The sequence below is a fragment of the Lissotriton vulgaris genome, chromosome 2_1 (genome assembly GCF_964263255.1).
Source record: "Lissotriton vulgaris chromosome 2_1, aLisVul1.2, whole genome shotgun sequence".
Lineage (NCBI taxonomy): Eukaryota > Metazoa > Chordata > Amphibia > Caudata > Salamandridae > Lissotriton > Lissotriton vulgaris.
Window position 1 is genome coordinate 1169345681 of NC_141687.1, and position 25401 is coordinate 1169371081.

The 25401-nt window shown below is 47.0% G+C and overlaps 1 protein-coding gene across 1 annotated transcript in view; it reads left to right on the forward strand.

The window, feature by feature from the left end:
• Positions 1-25401, forward strand: part of AHDC1 (AT-hook DNA binding motif containing 1) — a 429179-nt gene that overhangs the window by 396383 nt on the left and 7395 nt on the right. Inside the window, exon 5 of the mRNA XM_086956877.1 lies at positions 2421-2858. The gene's annotated coding sequence lies outside the window, so the exon portion shown is untranslated. The remainder of the gene's footprint in view (positions 1-2420; positions 2859-25401) is intronic.

Consider the following 25401-nt stretch of genomic DNA (forward strand, 5'->3'; position numbering starts at 1 on the left):
GTGATGCTGTGGTGATGCTGAGTGATGCTGTGGTGATGCTGAGGTGGTCCTGGGTGATAATGTGGTGGCCCTGAGTGATAATGTGGTGGCCCTGAGTGATAATGTGGTGGCCCTGAGTGATGATGTGGTGGCCCTGAGTGATGATGTGGTGGCCCTGAGTGATGATGTGGTGGCCCTGAGTGATGATGTGGTGGCCCTGAGTGATAATGTGGTGGCCCTGAGTGATAATGTGGTAGCCCTGAGTGATAATGTGGTGGCCCTGAGTGATAATGTGGTGGCCCTGAGTGATAATGTGGTGGCCCTGAGTGATAATGTGGTGGCCCTGAGTGATAATGTGGTGGCCCTGAGTGATAATGTGGTGGCCCTGAGTGATAATGTGGTGGTAATGTGGTGGCCCTGAGTGATAATGTGGTGGCCCTGAGTGATAATGTGGTGGTCCTGAGTGATAATGTGGTGGTCCTGAGTGATGCTGGGGTAGCGCTGAGTGATGATGTTGTGATGCTGTGGTGGTGCTGAGTGGTGTTGTGGTGGTGCTGGGATGGCGCTGAGTGATGCTGGGATGGCGCTGAGTGATGCTGGGATGGCGCTGAGTGATGCTGGGGTGGCGCTGAGTGATGCTGGGGTGGCGCTGAGTGATGCTGTGGTGGCGCTGAGTGATGCTGTGGTGGCGCTGAGTGATGCTGTGGTGGCGCTGAGTGATGCTGTGGTGGCGCTGAGTGATGCTGTGGTGGCGCTGAGTGATGCTGTGGTGGCGCTGAGTGATGCTGTGGTGGCGCTGAGTGATGCTGTGGTGGCGCTGAGTGATGCTGTGGTGGCGCTGAGTGATGCTGTGGTGGCGCTGAGTGATGCTGTGCTGGTGCTGAGTGATGCTGTGCTGGTGCTGAGTGATGCTGTGCTGGTGCTGAGTGATGCTGTGCTGGTGCTGAGTGATGCTGTGCTGGTGCTGAGTGATGCTGTGCTGGTGCTGAGTGAAAATGTGGTGGTGCTGTGGTGGTGCTGAGTGGTGTTGTGGTGGTGCTGAGTGATAATGTGGTGGTGCTGACGTCTGGTGGTGTGTGCCTGGTGGAAGCGTGCACTGACGGCTGGTGGTGTTTGTGCCCGGTGAAAGCGTGCACTGACGACTGATGGTGTCAGCGCCTGGTGAAAGTGTGCACTGACGGCCGGTGGTGTGTATGCCTGGTGAAAGCGTGCACTGAAGGCTGGTGGTGTGTGTGCCTGATAGAAGCGTGCACTGACGGCTGGTGGTGTGTGTGCCTGGTGTCAAAGCGTGCACTGACGGCTGGTGGTGTGTGCCTGGTGAAAGCGTGCACTGATGGCTGGTGGTGTGTGCCTGGTGAAAGCGTGCACTGATGGCTGGTGGTGTGTGTGTGCCTGGTGGCAAAGCGTGCACTGACGGCTGGTGGTGTGTGCCTGGTGAAAGCGTGCACTGATGGCTGGTGGTGTGTGTGCCTGGTGGAAGTGTGCACTGCCAGCTGGTGGTGTGTGCGCCTGGTGGAAGCATCCACAATTAACTATTGTAGCAAACGCAGTATGACGCGCTTTACTTTTAAACATATTCATCTAAAGCGCAGCATGCCACCATTGCTACAAAAAAATACACTTTTTTTGGCCTACAATTTATAGACTTTTGTTGCAAATGGTGTTGCACTATTTAGCAATGCCAACAGCTCAAACTTAATTAATGCGAGGCCTATTGCATTGCAAATGCTTGTTTGTTCAGTGTCTGCAATAGGGGATTAATTTGTGGTCTGCCACTACAAGTCCGCACTCCAAGATTTAATAGAAGTTTGAGTTCCTCCAGCATGAGCTCTTCCCCCTCATTGCTAGCCATGACTTAATTTGAGCCTGTGGTTTCCTGTGCTCAGCACTGGCACTTATTCATCAACACTGATGCTTTTCATGAGCACTAGTTAAGGACACAATTTATGGTAGGCACAGGGAGATTAAGTAATTTGCCCAGAATCACAGGATTTTGAGCTGATACCGAGAATCAAATCTCATTCCACAGCTCCGAAGTCGCCAGCTCTAGCCACAAAGCCACGGCCTCTCTTCACTTTCATGGTTAGTAGCTGGTATTGTTTTAGGCGGCGCTAACAGGGGAAATAGGCTGGTACAAGCTGCCTCCTGATGAGAGCCTGGGTACTTGTTTTTATTTATTTTTATGCAAATTAAACATTGTTGATAGCCTGATTCCGTAAACTATGTTCCATCCCTCACCAACTGAACATCAACTACAGTTACAGTTAAGTACATTTTCATGATAAGATTCCTTTTCCATTGGCTTTTAGGGGATAATCCGATTTTTGTCTCTTGCACATACTCCTTAAGATATTATCTGGGACTTGCTATATGGTTGCTGATTGTTCATTAGCTTAGCTTAACTTCTCTTTCTTAAAGTGATATTTTGTTTTTCGTTCCAGAGTTGCTATATCCAGCACTTTTTGGGGAACACTTTGAAAAGTTCTGAATGGAAATCAAGTTGCGAATTTTTTTTAAAACAGAAAAACTTTTTTTTAATATATATAAATATATATATATATAAATATATATATCTCTATAAGAGTAACACGGAGTGCTTTTGGACCGTGACACGCCGTCAACTGTGGACTTCAAGCAGAAAGACAATCGTGGAGGACTGCAGCATGTCAGCAAGCGTGGGACAGCAACTAAAGGGACTGGTTTTTTTTAGTGTTTTTTTTTTAAAGAATCAGTGAACTGAAAATAATACTTTACAGAATTGCAGAAGACTGGAATGTGGATGCTCCCCTCCTCCTCGCTCTTTTGCATATATTTCTTTTTTGTGCGTTCCACGAAAAACTGATCAGCCTGATAGAAGAGGACTGATTAGTCTTTCATTGGTAAGCTCATATTATATCACCCACTATTGAGGTTTCCACTCACATGTAAATAAATACATAGGAATGTAAAAGCATGTTTCTTTCTACTTTCATTATCAGTGGTTTCCTTGTTTGTGTGGTCACAGTCTGGTAAATGTTATATGCACCATCAAGCATTGTAATACAGATGTGTGAGGAGCTTCTTGAAGTTATTGCCACTGCAAGTCTACCTAGAAATGGCATTAAGCAGTATAATACGGTATGTGAATGCATAAGAAAAAGTTCACACTTTTTCAAAGTCCACCTTTCCCCAATGTTTGAAGCTGTTACAGATGGGGAGTGTCCTGAGAATATATTCAATGCTCAAGTGTGGGGTTAGCAAGACAGTTAAATGGTAGAATCAAAAAAGAAAGAACAGAATGACAGGTGGAGGGAAAGACATTGAGAAGTCAAATGTTGAAGTTCTTCTGATGCAATGACGCTGGAGATGCAGTGAGTGGCCAGGCACCCCAGGATTTGCAGCGATTATAATGGAGAAGAGAACTAGACAGATTAACAGGGTTCTGAAGACATAACATTGTATTGAAATGATGACCAACAAATGGGAGTCTGGGGTACAAGCGTTTCGGTCAGAGAAATTGGTTGTTAATTGTAATTGTATGTTTTTGAAGGAAGCCTTCTGGTGTTTATGGGTGGCACTGTAAAACAAAAATGCTCCAGCAGAATATAACCCACCAGGCCCCTTAATTAATTTGTTTTTAAATCATCCGGATACCTAGCTATCCATACTTGCACCTATTATGACCAGTTTGAGTATAGGTCTGATTGTGTGACACCTATATTCTAAAATGTAATGTACGAACCAACTCCCAATATTTCCAGAATTAAATCCCACATCGCTAGGAGTTAACCTTCACCACAAAATAAATGGTGAGTAGGCAAGAATGTCTGAATTTATTTTAAGGCATTGCTTCCTTCACACAGTGGATGGTAATATGCACATGGCTAAAATGTCGCTCTCATGCAACGAATTAGAGATGGGAATGAACTTTAACTGTACCTGCGATACTGTGCATATTTGAGAAAATGTGCTTTCTTACCTGACTTCGGCTGAGTGTAGTTGAACCTTCCTGGCCATTTGCAATGCAAAGTTTCCTCACAGAGGGTGACTATTTGTGAGATCCCCTGCACCGGGACCAGGAAATACAGAAGGTAGCCACTGCCACCTCTCCCTGCACAAGTAAAAGGACAACTCGGGTGTTTACATCAAGCATGTAGGAGTGCTTGATGTAAGGGTGACATAAGTCTGCCCATCTGTAGGCTCAGACTGGGAGCAACAGTACTGGAGTTATTTAGTGAAGTGTGAATTGTTTCTTAATGCTGCAATGCACAGGGAACTAATTTGGATTGAGGAGAAAAAATCGCACCTCTGATTTTGCCTTTCAGGAATTTACGGATCAGGTAGCTGTTACTGCACAAAGGTTGGGGCGCATGAGGAATGTGAAGTTTCACAAAACAGTAATGTGCCTGTAGTTTTGGTGCTGCTCATGCCAAAATAAGAACAATGTTTGTAGGTTTAGATACACATGCTTTTCATGCTCCTGCTGTGTAGTGTTGGGCTCGGACATTACAAGGTATTTTACTTCATAGAAGCTTTGTGTCGCAGATGCTTTGTGACTCCTTCCTTGATGTTACAATATGCATAGGCATCGACCCCATCCTTAGATTGGTTTTTTTCCGCTGTCAGGTTCAGGTGCGCTTTATAACAGCTCTGAGATAGACATGTTCCCAGTGCCTGTTTTGGGCCTAATAGTTCTCTTACTTAGGCACCGCCGATAGGAGATCAATCTTTTTAGTCCCACCCATGATCCATGGAGAACGATTAAAATCGAGCTCTCATTCAAGTCCTCGTCTCTATCAAGTGCAAAGACTCAGAGAATATGGGCAGGTAAAGGGCGATGGATCGAACACTCTTCTGCTTTTGACCATAGTGCAACACCAACTAACATTGGACTGATTACCACAACGTTTGCCACCTTTGCCTGTCACCCAAGCACAACGAGGCCTGTGTGAGTTCTGTTTCACCTTTATGTGTACGAAAACACTAGGGTACAGGAGTGAACTGTGTTGGGTGCATCTCAGGATGGATCAGCATTCAGCCACCAAGATGCTGGATGTTTTCAGTGAACAAGAGTCCTCCGTGCCGAGGTAGAGCCATCTGGGGTAGTAGCACAAATGCCCATAAAATGTGATTTCTAACTCCTCAGAGGGAGAGGAGAGCAACCGAACTGGGGGGTAGGGGGGGAAGGGCAAACAAAGTAAATGTCCAAGGCGGTGAATACTACCCTGGGAACTGAGCACCGCTTCAAAACCCCATCAAGTTAAACGCCATGGTATCTAGGCAGAGTATAACTCCCTAGGCAGTCCTGCATCCAGACCTAAATGCTTGAGGCATAAGGCCTCTGTGTCTGTTACACCGCCTACTGTAGGCTTCAGTCAACACCGGGACAAGGCCTCAAAACCAAGCAGACTTCTGAAGAAAGGAGTCAAAACACCACCCAACCTCGACATCTATGAAGGCCCACAGTACTCGGCCTTCAGGGCCGAAGTTCGTGCTAAAATAGTACTTGAGGGCCAGTACCAGGCCTTTGATGCCAAGATTGGATGTTTACGAGGTACCCATCCTCGAAAGGCTAGTGGAGGAATTTGATGCAAAGTAGACACCTCCTGTTCAATGGGAAACATCTTTTTGAACGCCAAGTGGACGAGATGTTGGACAAGATCAAGAAAGATACTAAGATAAGGAGGAAGTCTAGGGAGGCGCAACAATCCACAGCTTCAAGGGGATCGTTTCGTAGGCATCAAGTTGGGTGGGGGGCATTATGGCAACACTACCAGCCCAGGCACAATCTTGTCAACACCAGCAGCAGCCTTTTCTTGACTCCCATTAAGGCAGAGGTTACCCTCGGGCCATAGGGGCAATAATGGCAAGGGCACGGAAAGACTCAGCTCTGGCAAGAATAACTCCTGCTCCTAAGCACTGACGCTAACCCCCCCTCAATCATCCAACACCAGACGGGGGGGGGGAGGTTGCGGATAGCATATTTTCATCTTCACTGGATGAAAATCACTTCAGGTCAGTGGGTCCTAGCAGTAGTCCAAACAAACCTACAGGCTTGAATTCCATATCACACCACCCAGCATACTGCCATGCCATCACAACCACAGTTAAGGCCAGCTTGCCCTCTTAGAATAAATCATTGTGCCCCTGCAAAAGGCACCATACAGCTGTGCCCCTTCCACAATAGGAGAGGGAGTTTTCTCACTATATTTCCTCATTCCAAAGAAGGACAGTTCACTCCGCTCCATACTAGATTGGAGGCCACTCAATTGATACATCTTGGCAAAACATTTCCACATGAGCGCTCTCTGATCTCGGACGTGTATTTTCACAACCCTATCCTCCCTTTTCATCACAAGTACCTATGTTTCATGGTAAATTATAGCATTACCTGTACACAGTGCTACTCTTTGGGGTCACCATAGCTACAATGGTCTTCACAAAGTGTATGGCATTGGTGCTGCTCATCTAGACAGAGTATGCATTGACATATACTTGTACCTCGATTAAGAATGAAGAGCAGCAGTAGACTAGGATGTGTAGCACACACTCTGGCAGCCCTCTAAACGTGTCCTATAGATTAGGTTTCACGGTAAATTCCAAGAAGTCCTTTAAAACCACTCATTCATTAACTGTAAGAATGGTAATGAAGCTCCAAGGTGTGATGGCGTCTTGCATTGAGATTGCTCCACATCCAGGCTGCACAAGTGCCTATTCCTTCAGTGCCTCGCCAGGCATTGATCACAGATGGAGGGTCAGTGGGAAGTCTGATGTTGATAAAGCCCAACACTTGGGACAGTGCAATGGTGGAAGAGCAACAATCTATTGAAGTGCATGCCTTTTGTGGACCATCTTCCCTGGGTGACTATTACTACAGATGCATCAATCATGGGGTGAGGGCGTGCATCTAAACAGTATTACCCTTCTAGGCAATTGAAACCTTTTCAATAGGAAAGGCATTTATGCACAGGACTGGCTCGAAAGATTTGACATTGAGCAATTTTGGGGACCTCCTAAGAAGGACGAATCAATAAGTCCACAAATGGGAACTCCATCTTCAAGACCTCTGCAAGTACTTTCACCAGTAGAGGACCCTCATGAACCTATTCGCCACCCCACAAAACACAAAAATTCCAAAGCTTTACCTCCAAGCACCCACACCCACAGTCCATGGCTGATGCACTATAAATGAATTGGTCTGGGATATTTTATATACGCTGTTCCACCTTTCCCACTGTTTCCACACCTCAGAAGGATGAGGCAGGACTTAACAGTTCTCATTCTTCTAACTCCAGTGGTTAATTTGTAAACAAATAAGTGCCGGGCCTCTTGCCAGGAGGCATCATGCACCAGCCCATTTCTCCTGGTAGCGCTGCCTAAAACAGAATCGATTATTAACCATGAAAGGGGAGGGGCGGATGTGGCGTAATGGCCAGCCTGCCAACTTAGTAGCTGGGGAACCAGGTTCGAGTCTCTGCGTCAGCTCAACATCTTGTGATTCTGGGCAAATCACTGAATCTCCACTTGCCTGCCATAAATGAATGTTTCCTTAAGTGGTGCTCATGAAAAGCGCAGTTGTTGATTAAGTGACGGTGCTGAGCACCGGATACCACTGGCTTAGATTAAGCACTGCCTAGCTCCGACTTAGGTCAGACAACCCTGTTATTCAATGCTTCTAGAGATTTCGATCAGCCCACACAAGAAAGTCCCCGTAAGGCTAGACCTTCTAACTGAACAAGAAAGTAAAGTCAGGCAACTGACACCAAGGCAGCTCAACCTTGCTGTTTGGCACTTGAGGTCTAACAATTTGGATATTTACACCTCCCTGAGAAGTGCATGACTATATTATGGAATGCAAAAGGGCCTGTTATGCTTCCAAGTTAAGAAGAATCGTCTATTTCTACATTTCTAAACAATTAGGGTTTCTGTTTAGGATATTGATTCATATCTTTTTCACTTTCAAACTGCAGGTCAGCTGTGTACGTAAATACGCCTTCAGTTATTGGCTCTAGCTGCATCTCTGTTTCGTATTAGTGTAGCAAAGACTTTCATGCAGGGGACTCAAAACAGTTGTACACAAGAACGCTGCACCTGTTTGGAACCTTAATGTGCTTACACTCCCTCCCACACACCTTTTAAAACACTTCACTCATGTCCCTTGCAGTTTCTTTCACTGGAAGGGGCCTTTCACATACCTGTCTCATAACAATAACTTCCCTCAGACGAATTTGTGAGCTATCCTAGAGCCATTTATACAAGTTCACAGGGATAGGGTGATCCTTAGGACCAGCCCAAGTTCTTGCCTAAGGGGGGCATCACCTTTTCATGTGAATCAGACAATAGAACTGCTAGTTTACTCTCCACAACTTGATACTGTTGCGTAAAGATTAGGATACACTTAAAACAGGAGAAAGTGCACTATATTGACAAGACCAAACTTTATTGAAAGCCCAGTCACCTTTTTGTAGCTTTGGTAAACCTCATAAAGGCCAACCTATTTCAAAGGCAGTCATTGCAAGGTGGCTTGTTAAATGCATTTCAACGTGCTATGCAACAGCGAAACGTGTACTCCTTATGCCTCCTAGGGCACACTCTACACGTAAAAAAGGAGCCACCATGAATTTCTTGGTTAACATTCTTTTAGCAGCTGGTATTTTTAAAGCTGCTACTTGGTCAATGCCACACACGTTTACAAAGCATTACTACTCGAATATATTAGCTTGTCAACAAGCTATGTTTGGCCAGGCTGAATTAAGAATCTTGTTTCAAACATCTGCATCATATGCCCCTTAGCCACACTGTGGAGGATATTCTTTTAGAATTGATGCAAAGCATGTGTATCTACAGCTACACATGCTACAAACTGAAAATGTTTCTTATGCTGTAAGAATATGTTCGTGCTTTGTAATGCTGTAGATTCACATGAACCACCCTCCTCCTCGGAAATGGATAGTCAAAGCAGATATTTGTTTGCATCTATTATCAGCTAACAATGCACAGAGCACATACCTACTATTCTCTATACTCCACTTCACTTTTAAAGTGCTGAGCGAAAAACATTCCAAGGGTAAAGTCTGAGCCCATGTCCATTATAAGACTTAAGAAGAAGTCACACAGCACCCCTTACTCGAAGCTTCTTTGAAGAAAAACTGATAATGTCCAAAACCGTTACTAGATGACAGGAGTATGCAAAGCATGTGAATCTACAGCACTACACGCTACAAAGGTATGCTTAAAGGGTAAGTAACATTTTACTCCCAAAGAGCTGCCTTCACAATACTGTGGGAAAACCGCAGCCACCACTGCTGTGGATGAAGAGCCACTGTCATTGTGCAGTTTCACCCAAGTCTTGAGTAACTCTTTGACTGAGATCAAGTGCAGTAGGGTTCATCTATCCTGTACACCTCAGGGCAACGTTTTGCAAGATTGTAAATTTTCACTTCCAACCTCAGTGACTTTTTTTGTTAATTTTGTCATCCTCGCGATCCTCCCATAGTTGAGTTGTTTTTTGGTAATGAGAAATCCTAAAAAAAATATTTTTTCAAGGAAGTCATAAACCTGCAAAAATCTTTTTTGCAAGTAAATGCTCCTCCAAAAAAGTGTTAGAAGAAAAGTTCTATTCCTAAAGCTTTTTTTGTTTTTCATCCGCCATTTGCGTTGGCCAAGTCTACAACTTTAGCAACTTAACAAAGTTGGGAACTTTTCTTCTTTATTTAAGCTTCTATAGCCCTAGCACACATCTTTCCATTTTCCTTGGTGTGAAGAACTTGGTGTGCGCAGGAAAGCTCTCCCCAACGTGCTGGAAACAAGACACTGGAAGTATTGCAACTCTGAGTGGGCAGTGTAAGAATTCCAGCGCTCCAGACCTATTCCTAAACTGCGTAGGCAGGGGTGCTAGTGAGATTTTCATGTTCTTAGCAGTGATGACTGCCTTGGGTATCTTTTGAGTTGTAGTCGGACTAAATTCAGGGTACATAACCCCTTCCGTTTAGCTCCCAAGATCTCTGGAGTTGCCAGCCCAGAGAAAGATTTACAGAGCCTGAACTTTATAGCTAGAGAAATGGTGGCAGTAGCGAGAGACCCAAGCCTGTGACCAAGGTTTTAAGTGGGCAGGGTCCTGCCAGTGCCAAACACCGGCAGTTCTTAAAAGTAGGTGCTGAGACGGGTCCCTATCGGGCTCTTCATTTTGCCATCACCCTCAGTGAAAAACAGAATCTTAACTCTGCAGCAGTACCTCTGCTCAAAGCTGTTGATGTAACTTCAAAGAGACCCATTTTAGTTCCTTCAGTCTCCTCATTTCAGAACTGCATTTCAATATAATATACAGCAAAGCCATAGTTATTACGTATTTATTTTATGCAACTAACAACCATTGACAAAGCCAATAGTTCAGGCTTGTTGTAGGTATAATGTTACTTGGCATTTCAAAGACAAGAACAGCAGTTCATGGCATCAGCATATACATACATAGTGCAAAATCAAAAGACAAATGATCCTAAATGACACATAACCATTAGTGCACTTAATTACTGAACCCCAGCATATGAATGTGTCACCCCTAATAAATTAGACTTGTGGCAGTGTCCCCCCCCCAGGTAGTCCCCGCTCCTCAGCCGTCAGGATGATCCGCTCTATAACTCATCCCTCTGTGCCCTCAACACGCTGTCAGTCAAGTGGATGTGTCTTTCGCAGGTCTGGGGGAGAACATTAGGGTATTTACATATCAGCAACAGGGCAATCCTCCCCAGTCGTTGTGCTGCCTCCTCCTCATCCGCCGTCTCGAGCGTAGTACCCCGGGTCAGAAATAGGGTCCAGAAGTTTTTAGGTCTATTGCGCGGAGGCAATAATTCACTATATAGTTCTGTTTGGGTACTACAGTAAAGCATTTCTTTAGACCACTGCGCCAGGGTCGGTGTTGGGCCTTGCAGCCAGGTGAGGGCCACACATCACCTGGCTAGGAGAAAGGCCATATCGACCAGTCCCCTAAGGTCCTTGGGGAGAGGTTTGGAGTAGCCCAAAAGAGCGAGTAGTGGATCTGGAGACCATGTCAGATCGGTGTTGCGGTTCACCTCCGCATATACCCCGCCCCAGAAGGCCACAATCCCCGGACAGCCACATGGAGAAATTCGGCAGCCATCGCTCCACACCTCTCACATTGCGAGCTCTCCTGGAGTCCGTATCTATGTAGTCGTGCAGGCGTATAATACACCCTATTCAGAAATTTGAAATGGATCAATCTGTGGCATCTGTTGAGCGATATATGGTTAGTGCTTGGGCAACAGTACAGCCATCTGTCATCCGTCATTTCCACCCCGAGGTTCCTCTGCCATTCCATTAGCGGTTTAGTGTATTCGGAGTCCCTTTCCGCAAGGGCTATACAAAATCTTTGTATCGACATTTATGAGTGACAAAGGCCTGTAGGAAATGCACTCTTCTGGCGGCTTCCCAGGTTTGAGTATAGCGACCAGTATCGCCTCGCTCATAGTTGGTGGCATCACCCCAGAGGAACAAATATCTTCAAACAACATAAGTAACTGTGGAATCAGCAGGTCAGGGAATGCCTTGTGAAAAGCGACCGTAAGGCCATCACTGCCCGGCGCTTCCTGCCTTCATCCGTCGCATTAAAAATTCTCGGTGTAGGTTCGATAACCATGGCAATTCAATATGGGTTAGGTAATCAAGAGACTTTGCATATTTGAAATTACGCTGCCTACCTGGACGTCCATAGCTGCCAGTAGGATCCTTGTGCCTTGTTTCCTGGTCCCGGTGCTTCCCGTGCCGTGAGCGCGTCCTCGTCTGCTTGTCTCCCCCAACCGCCCCCCCCCCCCGGCGGGGGGGGGGGACGGTTGGGGGAGACAAGCGAGACGGTGCTCTGGGCGATGTAGTCCCCCCCCCCCCCCCCCCTTCCAGTCTACCAACTAAGCGGCCGCAGTGTGGGGGGACTACATCGCCCAGAGCACCGTGCGGGATTGCCCCGCCCACCAGCTGTACTTCCGCGCCCGGAGGCGCTTAAAGACGCAGCGATCGTCCGGGGGAGCGGGAGACTTTGCAGATTTGAAATTACGCTGCCTACCTGGACGTCCCTAGCTGCCAGTAGGATCCTTGTGCCTTGTTTTCTGGTCCCGGTGCTTCCCGTGCCGTGAGCGCGTCCTCGCCCGCTTGTCCCCCCAGCCGCCGCGACCTACTAACTAAGCGGCCGCAGTGTGCCGGGACTACATCACCCAGAGCACCGTGCGGGATTGCCCCGCCCTCAGCTGCACTTCCGCGCCCGGAGGCGCTTAAAGACGCAGCGATCGTCCAGGGGAGCGGGAGACTTTGCAGATTTGAAATTACGCTGCCTACCTGGACGGCCCTAGCTGCCAGTAGGATCCTTGTGCCTTGTTTCCTGGTCCCGGTGCTTCCCGCGCCATGAGCGCGTCCTCGCCCGCTTGTCCCCCCAGCCGCCGCGACCTACCAACTAAGCGGCCGCAGTGTGCCGGGACTACATCGCCCAGAGCACCGTGCGGGATTGCCCCGCCCACCAGCTGCACTTCCGCGCCCGGAGGCGCTTAAAGACACAGCGATCGTCCCGCGTCGCGGGCGGTCGCCGGGCAGAGGGCGGGCCGTCTGTGGCCGTCCGAGGCCAAACGAGGCCAGGCTGGGCCTACCATTTTATCTTTAGGCCCTGGACTCCTCAAACTATTTTCCAGTAAGCCGCCATTTCCCTCCATTCTCGCATTTTTGAGACTATCCATTGCAAAACGCTGTTTGATCATCTAACTGCTTGACATTAACGTAGTGGTCTATGGTGGTTTAACTGGATTTGTACTAACACACGAGCGCACTATGTCTTCACGCATGTCTAAGGAAAAATCCTCACTAACAGGAGCCACAAGAAGAGGAACACTAGATAACTATATCACTAGGGCCACCACAGAAATAGACAGAGAAATCGCGCTGGCTGAGCGACGCGCCGAGCGCCGCCTATCTGTCGAACTTCTTAAACACAAGCGCTCATCTTTGGGTCCAACACAATTAGTCACTTCACCACATAACAGTAAACAAATAGAAAATGAGGGGCATGATTTATCTAGCAACGATAGCATCCCACTAATACTGCAAGATAGAACCTCCATAATTGACACAAATGCCTCAGCTTCCTCTTCTAATTCATTATTAGAGATGGAAGTAGTAGCAGTAACGCTCTCACCCACAGTACAGATTGTCCAAAAAGAGAATAAACGTTGTAAGATTCAAACACGAGCCCAACGCCCACCACCAAAAAAAAGAAGGAAGAGGGGTGGGGACAGACATGTAGGTAAACGTGTAAAAATATGTACACCGCCAATTGATTTAACTAAGAAGCAACCTATGAGGGACACATTATCTGGTCCTAAAAAATTATTTCCAGAGGTTTCTTTCTCAGAAGGACAAATGGAGGCTATGGAACACCTCCTAAAATCCCTCTTGCTACCTCTTTTAGAGAGAGTTAAGAGGTTGGGAGATCAAATGACTCATTTATTGGAAGTCTCCCACCTAAATGAAGAGGCTTTAAAACAACTTACTTCTCAGAAACATCAGACTGCATCCAAGTGCCCCACACCGAGACCAACTAAGTCTCAAGGGGAATGTCCCCCACTAAAACCAGGGCTTGCCCAAACTGCCCAGACTGCCCATGTCAGATCGGAGCCGCTCAGACAGCTACCTAGAGAGAAAACTTCAATAGGATCATCAAACATTCTGAATACTAAAAATACAGTAACAACGAGGTTACCCCCATCATATATGCCCAAAACCACAGTGGACACTTTATAGACTTACCCCCTGAAGCAGTTAATTATGTCATTATTCTGACCGGAGTCCCACTTTTGGCCGAAGGTAGGACAGAACCCCATGCCAATCTTAAAAACAAAGTTATGCATTGGCTGTGTACTAACAGAACTCTCCCTTCACATATAAATGGAGACATAGTGTCTGTTAGACGATCTAACTGGGTGGGTCCCCGACCAAAAGATATTGAGGGGGATGTTGTGATAATTAACTTTAGGGACCATAGAGCTGTTACTCATATCACTGATTGGTTCCCGGGGAGTGGTGAAGGTGGCATTTCATCCCGCAATCTGAGCTATTTTTATCCTAAAGCCCTGCTGATCCCCCCCCCCCCCCAAACTTTCCATCAATTCCGTTTAGATTTAACATCTCACACCCCCCCCCCAGTTGTAATACTCAATATTTAACATCGAGACCCGGCTTCATCAAACTTCCCTCATTCTTTCCACTCAAACTTACCAATAGGCCCTTTCTCCCTCATTTTAGTAGGCACCACCATATAAACCATAACGAGCGGTGGGATATCCCTTTGTATAATCCATTTGAACCACTGTCAAGTCTACAGGATTTGGATTGACAGCAGATGGTTATACAGGGCCCCCAGCATCTAGTTCTTCCTCCTGGAAACTTAAAATATCAAGATGGGCGTGGGGATGAACCCTCATCTGACAGATCTAGTAATATTACTCCATCCGGTGATTTCAATGAAACTATTGAAACAGGAAGGCTTCTTCCCACGCTTCACGGGGAACAAATTATACGACCACCAGACGACAGGGCACATCCGGACCCTCCATACATCAAACCACCCTCTATTTTTAGCGAAGAGGAAATTCGAGACATTGCAATACAAAAGGTACCAAACCCTCTTAATATGTCCCACTCAGTTCTGTCCTGGAATGTGGAAGGAATGGTAAACAGACTTGCCCAACAGTCCTGGCGGGACCTGGTGGATAAATACTCCATCCTGTGTCTACAGGAAACCTGGGCCATAGATCCTGCACACCTACTGGGGCACCGGACCTTTCACTCTCCAGCTTTACCATCTCCTCATGGTAGAAACAGTGGGGGTTTATGTATATATCTCAGTAATGTGAGCGGGCTTACTGTCTTAAAACACTTTCTGACTGAAAACGATCAGATTTTAATTCTTAGATGGGGCATTTCCGTCAAAATGATTCTAATCAATTTTTATAATAATGCGTCTACTGACCACCTAGATAAAGTTACAAATAATCTGTTCTGTGATGTTTCTTTTATAAAGGACAAAATAGGAGGGGAGTTTTTCCTGGTCTGGGTGGGTGATTTTAACTGCAACATTTGTCAGGACGGTCCGAAGGGCTTGTGCGGCCTCGGAAACTCTTCTGATGACAACCCGAGTCACTTTGCCCACTCAAGGCAGGGTGACATCCTGAATAATTTGTTGTTTTATTTTAATCTTACCTACATAAATGAGTTATGCTCGCCAATAATGGAGATCCAGCCAACCTATCATGGTAGAGGGTGTAATTCTATAATTGACTTTACCCTTTTTTCCAGAGCTTATGCATATTTAATAACTTCCTGGGAGACGATAGACGTTATCTATGGAGACCATTACCCAATCTCCTTTTCCATAAAAAAGTTTGAACCAGAGCGGTCCCGGGTGGAAAACAGTACCTTATACCAACAACCGATTACCCTTGCGCGTAACAACGGTTACACCCTTAAATGGGATAAGGTTGATCCTGTGGGTTTACTAACAAACCTATTATCTGAAATGAAGAAAGACATTTACATCTGCCTTTCCTCCAGGGACGACCCTTTTATTATTTTGGATTCTTTTTCCAAATTACAAATAACCTTAAAACAACTATTGACTAGATACCACCACCCAGTCTCGCACCATCAAACTGGTTGGTTCGATCACAACTGCACTGCTGCATTAAAAACCTTAAAAAAGGCCCTCCATGCTACTCCCAGATCCCTAATTGAGATTCGAGAAGCCAGACGTTCTTACCGTCTAGCAATGAAAAACAGGGAGAAATCTTTGAAACAGGAAGCATGGCAGGCCTTAATTACTGCCTCCAAAAATAGGGATTCAGCCTCTTTCTGGAAGGTGGTTAATTCCTCTATTTTTCGTGACAAAAATAATACAGCAGTGATAGATATTGCTATAAATGGTGAAGCTCGGGTCACTCACTTTGAACACCTTTATGAAAACGAATCGTCCTCCACATCAGTATCTTCTGCCCTTACTTCTACGTCTGGAATCATGGGAAGTGCTTGCAAGGGAGTCTTCCCTTTGGGAATTTCCTTTACCTGTGACGAGGTCAAAATGGCAATAAGGGAGAGTCCTCCAGGTAAAGCGCCTGGTCCGGATGGCATACCAACTGATGTTTTTAAATACGAAATTGACCTCTGGGCTCCACTTTTAACTAACGTCATGAACAGCGCAAACTTGGTTGGACTAATACCAACTTGGACCAAGGCCATAGTGGTCCCTATTTTTAAAAAGGGCGATAGACCAGATCCAACCTGCTATCGACCTATCTCCCTTTTAGACGCCCTAATGAAGGTGGCCGGTCGTATTATTCTAAAGCGAATCCAATTGTGGGCCGATGAAGGAAACATTATATCTAACTTCCAGTATGGTTTTCGCACCGGCATGGGAACAGTAGAGCAGAGCTTACATATGTATATTTTAATTTCTAAGTACACACAGGCCAGAAAAGGGAATCTTTTTATTACTTTTATTGACCTAAGCTCTGCTTTTGACTGTGTGGACCACAACCAACTTTAGTCCACACTATCCGACCTGGGGATTGATGAAATTTTTTTAAATTTCATCAAGGAACTGTACAGGGGTGCTGGGGCCAGGGTGCGCTTTGGCAAACAAGGTGAATGCTCGTCTAAATTTTCCATCAAGAGGGGAGTGAGATAGGGGTGCATTTTTGCTCCCCTGTTATTCATGTTATATATAAACTCTTATCGGCGACCACCTGAAGGGTTTCCCCTATTACTACCCTTCATCCAGGGCCACCCTGTCCCCATACTCCTGTACGCTGATGATGCGGCTATTATGTCGCAGACCGGGTTGGGTCTCCAGAGGGCGGTCACTAAATTTAATATCTACATGAAAGATAAGGGGCTAAAAGTTAACACTACCAAAACATACACTATGGCCTGTGGGCATGTACCAAGAAAGCACCCTGTCCCATATATCTAGAGGGCAGGAGGATAGAGACTATTGATCACTTTCCTTACCTTGGAATATCCTTCGATAGGAAATGCACCTGGCATACAGCAGTTAAAGCGAGAAAATTAGCCTTCTCGAGGGCGGTCGGTGCACTCCATAATTTTGCGGCGAAACTTGGTGGGAGACCCGTTAAAGAACTAATTACATTACATCAGGCTAAAGGTATATCCACGGCCACCTATGGCTCAGGAATCTGGGGTATTGAAAACATAACATCTATTCAACTAATTGAAAATCAATGCCTCAGATATTTGCTGGGGGCTCCTAAATCCTCAGCAAATTACCTTACCCATATTGAACTAGGTCTGCCTTTTATTTCTGACACCATAAAAATTGCACCCATCCTTTTATGGCACACGGTGTGGGTTACCCCGGAGACGGCTTTTAATCGCAAATTAATTTCTGACTGTCTTACCCTGGATGGTGTGAGAAATATTAAATGGTTGTCCCACGTGCAAGCTCTGATGACCGAGCTTGGCCACCCTGAGTTTTCCTCTAGTCCACTTAGTATGGAAACGATCACTAGAAAATCATTGAAACAACTGGCCATGAATCACTTAGCCAACAAAAGATGGTCCATAGAAAAACTTAAAAACACAGTTTTGGCCTTTCAGGAAATTACTATTAATCCAGGGACTCAATTGTATCTCTTAAGTGATCTAACTTGTTACTCAAGAATGTTATTAACACGGTTCAGGTTTGGAACGTTCTTTCGTACCATTACTTTCCCACTTTGTAACACTTGGTCGAGGGATTTGCCCACGTGCCCCTGTGATGATCTATCCCCACAGTCAAACCTACTGGTCCTACGACGCACACCCACATCCTGTCACTAAGATACGGACAGGAGAGAAACATTTGTTGGGGAGGTTTAATGCTGGTTTTTTTTGGTTATGGTTGGACCTATGGCAAGGCTAAGACATGGCATGGCACAGCTGCATTTTTTCTTGACACCCTATCATGGCTCCTTTATTTTGTAAATTTTATGTTGTTCCACAGAGGATTATTCTGAAACCTATCCTTAAAGCAGGGGGCCATCGCTCTTGCAGAATAGCCTATGTTAGACCGCAACAGCTGGAAAATGTCTCTGTGGCTCAGGCTATATCTAGTTTTTGAAAATTGATTAGGTTCAGAAATTCTATGTAAAGCTTTTTAATCTTGTACACTCACATAGTTTTTAAAATATTTTGTCTTCATCTAATTGGACTTGCCCGCTTTTTAATCAATAATGCTTTGATCTCTTTCTATTTCTGTGATATGCTGCGATTGTATGTTTTTTTGGGGGTTTTTTTTCTTAACTTGTATGCTTTTATGCATTCAATCTTGAATATCGAATAACGCTTTTGAATTTGAATACTCTCCTCCCGAGGAGGCCCTCGGGAGGCATACAGGGCCGCATAGTATTCCCGAAACCTCTCCACCACCTGAGCCTCAGTAAGAGACGGGCCAGTTGGCTTTTCTGGTATCGCTGTTCTGTTGTCTAATAGTCTGTGCCAATACCATCCCCGGGCGTTCCCCCCCACCATAAAATCTAGCAGTGGCATACTTCCCAAGATGCTTTATTTCCAGATCAGCTTCCTCGTGATATTCACGCAGCGTCTGCGCAAGTCCGCAAGTAAGCGCTTCACTCCGGTCAGAAATACGTAAGGCCTCCAGCTCTTTCAGCTTTTTCTCCAAAGCATCTAGTCGGCCCTGGATCGATCTCAGTACCCCCGCGTGCTTAGAGATAGTGATCCCTCTAATCTATGCCTTGAAGGCCTCCCAATCAGTCTGGCACGAGTCAACCGATCCAACGTTGGCTTCGAAAAAAGTCTCAATGGCCGTGGCTAGTTGTTCCCTTAAGGCACTGTCAAGTAGAGAATAGGGCGAGAAACGCCACATAAACGGGGGAATACGCCTCCTGGGCGAGGCAATAGTCAGTAGGAGTGGCAAATAAGTACAGGGCAATATCGCGCAAGCTCGAACATGTTGGTTTAAGTGTTTGGAGGCCAGCCAGTAATCAGTATGAGTGTGAATATTATGCGGTGCGGAGTAGTGTGTGTAACCGCCCTGGTGTGGGTGCCTGTCTCTCCATACGTTACATAGGTCCAGCCATAGCATCGACGTCTCTAGCACCCTGGCTGAGGCCGAGAGTCATCTGTCAGGGCCATCCGATCTATCTTTTTCAAGGTGTCTAACAAGATTGAAATCTCCGCCCCAGAGGACATAACCCCGCGTATGTGATTGTGCTTTCGACGTCAGACTGGTGTAGAAGTCTGGATTATCATAGTTGAGGCCATAAATATTCGTTATAAAAAGCTCCAGTCCTTTCCCACAGCATTTGGAAATAGCAAAGCATTCCTCCCTATTTGTCTCCAGGGGCGTCTGAGCTATAGAGGCCTTTGGATTCACCCACGTTAATACCACCCTAGTGTGTGAAGTAAATCCTGCTGAGTGAACGTTGTCCATTAGACCCTTAGTGCGCAAAATACAGCTGTCCTGGTCCTGGTGGAGGGGAGTCTCCTGGAGAAGCGCAATGTCTACATTATGTCTGGTAAGGTATTGCAGTACTTTCCGAACTTTGCGATGGTCACTGAGACCACGCACATTCCAAGTCAATAGGACCAGGGAGTCTGAGGGCTCCTCAGGCGAGACCACCGAAGGGTCAGTCTCAGTTAAAGGAGCCATGATGGGGTGTCAAGAAAAAATGCAGCTGTGCCATGCCATGTCTTAGCCTTACCATAGGTCCAACCATAAACAAAAAAAACAGCATTAAACCTCCCCAACAAATGTTTCTCTCCTGTTCGTATCTTAGTGACAGGATGTGGGTGTGCGTCGTAGGACCAGAGTCCCGGCATTCCAATACAGAAGTGCATCAATTGTAACCACAGGAGAAACATAGATTTGCATTTCAAACCCCCCAGTCCCTCCCACGCCTGCCCAACCCCAACTTGGCTGCGGTGTGCCTCCCTCCCTTTCAACAGTGACCATCCCCTCCCCCCGTATCTCTCTGCAACAAAAGACATCTCACATGTGGAATTCATGCTGGGGTGGATTTCGCTCGCTAAAAAAAAAACTAACACTTAGATATTCAGTAATCACCATCTTCCCTGCCTCACTAAGGCTGAGTATTGTGAGCCCCACAGTTGTGTATTAGTATACTTCTATCAGTACTCACATCGCAACCAACCCGTAGGGCAAGATATTCTTCAAGACCCCCTTCACCCCGCCCCCGCATCCCTGCCACCCCAAGGAATCAATGAAAACCACCTCGGTCACCGGCGCCTTCCCTCACGGTGGGAGCAGCTCAGAGCATTGATGGGGCAAATGAACCAGATAGGTGTTTAACAACACTAGTTTCCAATACCCCTCCCCGACGATCCCCCAACAAGTGGGTCCATACGGGTACCCACCCCGCAAAAACAACATTGCCCTTCTCATTAATTGGTGTCAATAACATCCCTCCCAAACCGTCACAACATATAATCAGCCATCAGGGTTCAAATGACGTGTTCTGTCCTTCTCTTCTAGTGCGTCTCCGGCCGCCGGGAGAGGGCTGCCGCTCCTTCTGCCATTCTTTAAGGGCTTTCTGTAAAGCTTTAGGGTCTGTGAAAATCAAGGAACGTCCCTGTCAATTGACCCGCAGCTTCGCAGGGTACAGCATTGTGTTGTCAGCCCCAATCTCTCGCAGTTGTCTTTTCATTGGTACAAACTGCTGTCTCGCCTCCTGCACCCTGGCCGTGAAGTCCGGGAATAGCGAGATCGTCGAACCCTCGTATTGTAATGGCTGTTTCTCTCTGGCAAGTCTGAGGGCTGTATCCCGGTCTCTGTAGTTGAACAATTTCGCAATTACAGGCCGGGGAGGCGCTCCCGGCTTCGGTATCGGGCCTAGTGAACGATGCGCCCTCTTGACGATAAACATTGCGGAATAGGCGGTGTCCCCTAGCAAGGTCTTCAATAGCTTTTCTGTAATGAGCTCCATAATTCCCGTTTGGGTAGTGTCCGGCAGGCCGGTAATGTGGAGGTTGCAGCGCCGAGAGCGGGCCTCCAAGTACTCCATCTTGTCTTGTATGACCTGGAGGACCTTCCCTAACTGTTTGTGCTCTACATCAAGAGCTGTGTGGGCCTCCTCCACCGCAGTCCGCCGCCGCTCTGACATGTTGACGCGTTCCGTGTTTTTGTCCAGCCTCTTGGCCATGCGGTCCATGCGATATGTGAACGCATCCATCTTAGTTCCCAGTGAGGCGATCCTGCCCTGTAGGTTCTTCTCCATAGCTATCAGCAGGCCACAAATGTCTTGCTGTTGGTTCTCTCCAGGCTGATCCTGTTCGCCGACCCCATCCTCCTGGGCAGTCTCATTGGACTTGGGTCTCTTTGGGTCAAACAATAGTTTTGGTTGTGTTCTGTCAACCCGCCCCGTTACGGCGCCGCTGGTTGTCTCCCTCCTAGGTGGAGTCCGTCCAAACTGTGGGGCGGCCGCGTGTGCAGGCTCTTCAATGCCGAACCACTTGGCGCAGGGTAAAAAGTTAATGGAGATCGTTCCTGTGAGAGTGTTGCTGCAACCTTCACTGCAGAACTTTATCCCCAGCCTCCAAGGTGGCTATACTCCAAATGTAGCCCACCTAACAGCATTCGGTACTGGGAGCCAGCAAAAGGTCTTCGAAAGGCCTCCCAGGTAACCCCCAATCCTCCTTGGGAATACCAGTCTCGGGCACCACTGGGGTCGTGATCCGATCACAGGGACCACGGGTGAACTAGGCATCCAAATCTCCAATCAGGGATTCAGTCCTCTCGCCTCCCTCTCCTCAGGCTCGCCAAGGTGCAGGGGAGATACCCGGTGATCACTCGATGCGTGGGGTACACAGCTCTCTGGTACGACCATTTACCAGGCACACGAATCGGGCAGCGAAGTTTTAGGGTACTCAAATGATGGCAGGACACTCACCAGGATCCTCTCTGAGCCCCCGACCCTGATGAAGGTCCAAATACAATGGGGACGTAATGCACGCCGCCCAACAGGCCTGCACCCGGGCCAGCGCACCTCACCTCTGCTCCTCGCCGCCTCGCAATACGCCCCAAAGGTCGACTCCAGGGGGGGGAGCGCAGTCCGCCCCACGCAGGCAAAAGCAGGGACAGGCCCGCCGTCGTAGTCCCTCAATCTCAGGGACGCAGCGCGGCACCTTCGGCTGCTCCAATAGCTGGAAGACCAGTGTCAGCTATGCACTTCACCCCCGTGTGAGCAGGGCCTCGTTTCAGTGCGTCGTAGCACCGTTCCCTCCAGCAGGGTTAAGTCCACCTGCCGCGGCCGCCCGCAGTCACCCAGGCCGGGCGGGACATACAGCAAGTTCCGACGCGGGGGGGGCAGGACTCACCGCACACCCCCGAAGCCGCGCCAACCCTTGGAGCTCCTCCACACCTCGATCCAGCAACCAGGGCTCACCTAGGGGACCTCCCGGAGCGGGGCAGGCCTTGCATCCCTGCTGTCTTGAGTGTGCGCAGCGGCCTCAGCTCCGGCAGTGGGGAGGTGGCGGGTAGAGAGCCCGTTCTTTCAGCTTTTCACATCTCTACTGCTGCGGGGCCCCACAGCGGTCACAGGGCAGGATTTGGAAACGCAGCTCACTGGATAAATTAAGGATATGTACGTGAAGCGAGGGAGCTCCCGGCTCAAGCGGCCATCTTGGTCCCGAGCTAGCTCAGCCCCTTCCCAGGCATAATGTTTCTTGTTGTAGTAAATATCTGGATGAAATCACAGAAGCATCAAAATTCCAGTTGGGCGGCACACTATGCTAAGCACAGATTTTAGCTTAGGTGTTTTTAAGCCAAGCCTTAATAACATCGGCCACTATCCTTTGAGAGACCTCTCCAGTTTTTTCATCTCATTTAAAGCCCTGCATATGACACTTGAGCACATAAGCCAGAGTATACCTGTCATCGCCATCATTCCTTGTTTTATCACTCACTCTGGCCATGGTATGTGTTTGATAGCAGAACATGACCTGAGCCAGTGTTCTATTGCTTTCTCCACTGTAGACTTAATGTTAACAAGTCGTTATCAGCTGTCCCGAGACCGAATTATTAGATAATATTGTTAATAAAAACATTTGTGGATTTTAAACAAAAGGTGATTTTATATCGTTAAGTTGCCTGGAAAAATTAATAAATAACACCAAATGTTTTTCTTTCAATACTAGAAAGTCCAAAAAAGGAGGGCAAAACAATGTGGTCCTGATCATTTGTAGATGAGAAAGGAAGAGAGTGCATAAGGAAACGCTCATCTCTAATTAAAATGAATACATACATGGGATGAAACCATAACTGCAAAATACTCTATTTTATGTTCATCTTGTGTAGGGGCTAGTGTTGACCATGCAGTGCTTTAACATTGACCCGAAAGTCACACAGATAAAGAACAACGGACATTATGTGTCAAGTTTCAGTCCCTTGTCATATTATCTCCCACGCCTCCCCTTTATTCCAGTCCAAGACTTCCCTGGCACCTCAGGACTTTCAAATTTAGATATGAAAGTCGTGCTATGTCTATTCCGGACTACTAGAAGGCGCTTCCATACTGCACTAATCGCATTTGGGGTGCTACACCACTGGTAGTCAAGAGTAGCTTTTCTTCCTAGTGATTTTATGTATTCGTTGTATTGTTAAGTCTTTCATACCAACGGCAAACTGGTAAGTTCATACATATTCGGCTTTCAACTTCAGTTGCCAGTACTGTGAGTCGTCCCACCTTTCCTCAAATAATGAAACATGAGTCACCATGTCAGGTTACCCAAATTTGAATTTAAATGTGAAAGGATTACAGATGGGGTTAGAGTAAGGCAGGCATATCCATTTGTAAATGTCATGACATCTGATCCTCTATAAGACCGTACAATGCAGTATGTTTCATTGTAAAAAAACGTTTCATATTTAAGTTAATGCTCACATACTGCCCTTTCTACTTATAAGTGGCCCTGTGCTCTTATCTATCTTATGATCGACCTATTGCAGGGGGTGGATCGACCTATTGCAGGGGGTGGATCTGATACAATGGGTGTGCGGTCCGACTCACAAGGCAGGACACACCTTGGACGGGATTTTTTCAAACCATCCCAGCCTGAATGTATCATTGATACAGCCGGTCCCCTGGTCTGATCACTCAGCAGTCCATTTTAAGGTCCTTCTAATCACCCCCATGAAACCTCCCAGTACTAGAAACGCCCCCAGACAGGTCAGGAAATGGAACACCATAAATGGTGAAACGCTAGAGGACGTATTAAAAAACTCCTTGAGACCCCTCTCTGACAATGTGGAGGAAGCAGCCGCCGCCTACACAAACTGGCTAGAAAGTGCCTGCCTACTTCTGGCTCCCCCCAAAATTACTTACTCCACACAGGCATATCCTGCCGCCCCTTGGTTTTCTGAACAAATCAGGGACCACAAAACACGGTGTAAAAAACTTGAGAATTTGGCGGACTAACTACAGTGAGACAGATACAAAAAATCTCAATACAGAGCAAAGAGCCTACAAAGAAAGAATTTTACAGGCAAAAAGGGCCTTCCTCACGAAACGGATTAAAGAAGCCAGCAACGCCCCAAACGAATTATTCCAAACAGTATCATCCCTGGCAGCCCCTAAAACCATTGAAATACCCCCCATTCTTCCACTCTGTGAGAATCTCGCCACCTTTTTCCGGGAAAAAGTGGAAAATATCTTTTTTTCCCTAGACAGTCTAGTTAGGACCCCTCCTGCTAACGCTGGTCGGGAATCAGACAATAATCAGGAAAAACTCCTACATTTCCTGCCCATCAGTGAAAAGGAAGTAGTGAGCCGGCTACTGAAGACAAAATCAGGCTCCCCACACGACCCATGCCCAACTGCAATAGCCAAACTAGCTCGAGGCATCATTGCAACTGGACTTACTCCCCTTCTCAACCAGATGTTGGATAAAGGGGAATATCCCGCAAAGTGGAAACAAGCCTCCATCCTGCCGCTCCTAAAAAAAAACCAACCTGGACATTGCCGAGATGAACAACTACCGGCCGATTGCACGATTACCCCTCCCTGTCAAAATCATGGAAGGCAAATTAAATGCGCAGCTAAGTGCCTTTTTGCAGACAGGAGAACATCTTGATCCTTCTCAACATGGTTTTCGTGCGGAACACAGCACAGAATCCGCCCTGATCAAATCCGTGGAAGACATCAGAAGAGTGATGGACGCAGGAGGCAGAGCCGCCCTGATCCTGTTGGACCTCTCCGCGGCCTTCGACACAGTCCATCACAAGTTGGTTGAGGGCCAGTGGTATTCAAGGAAAGTCATTGAAGATCCTACAGGCCTTCCTCTCCAACAGAACGTAGTCAGTGGCCCTGGGAGACTTTGAATCGCATCCTTTTGTGCTCCCCTGTGGAGTCCCCCAGGGGTCCT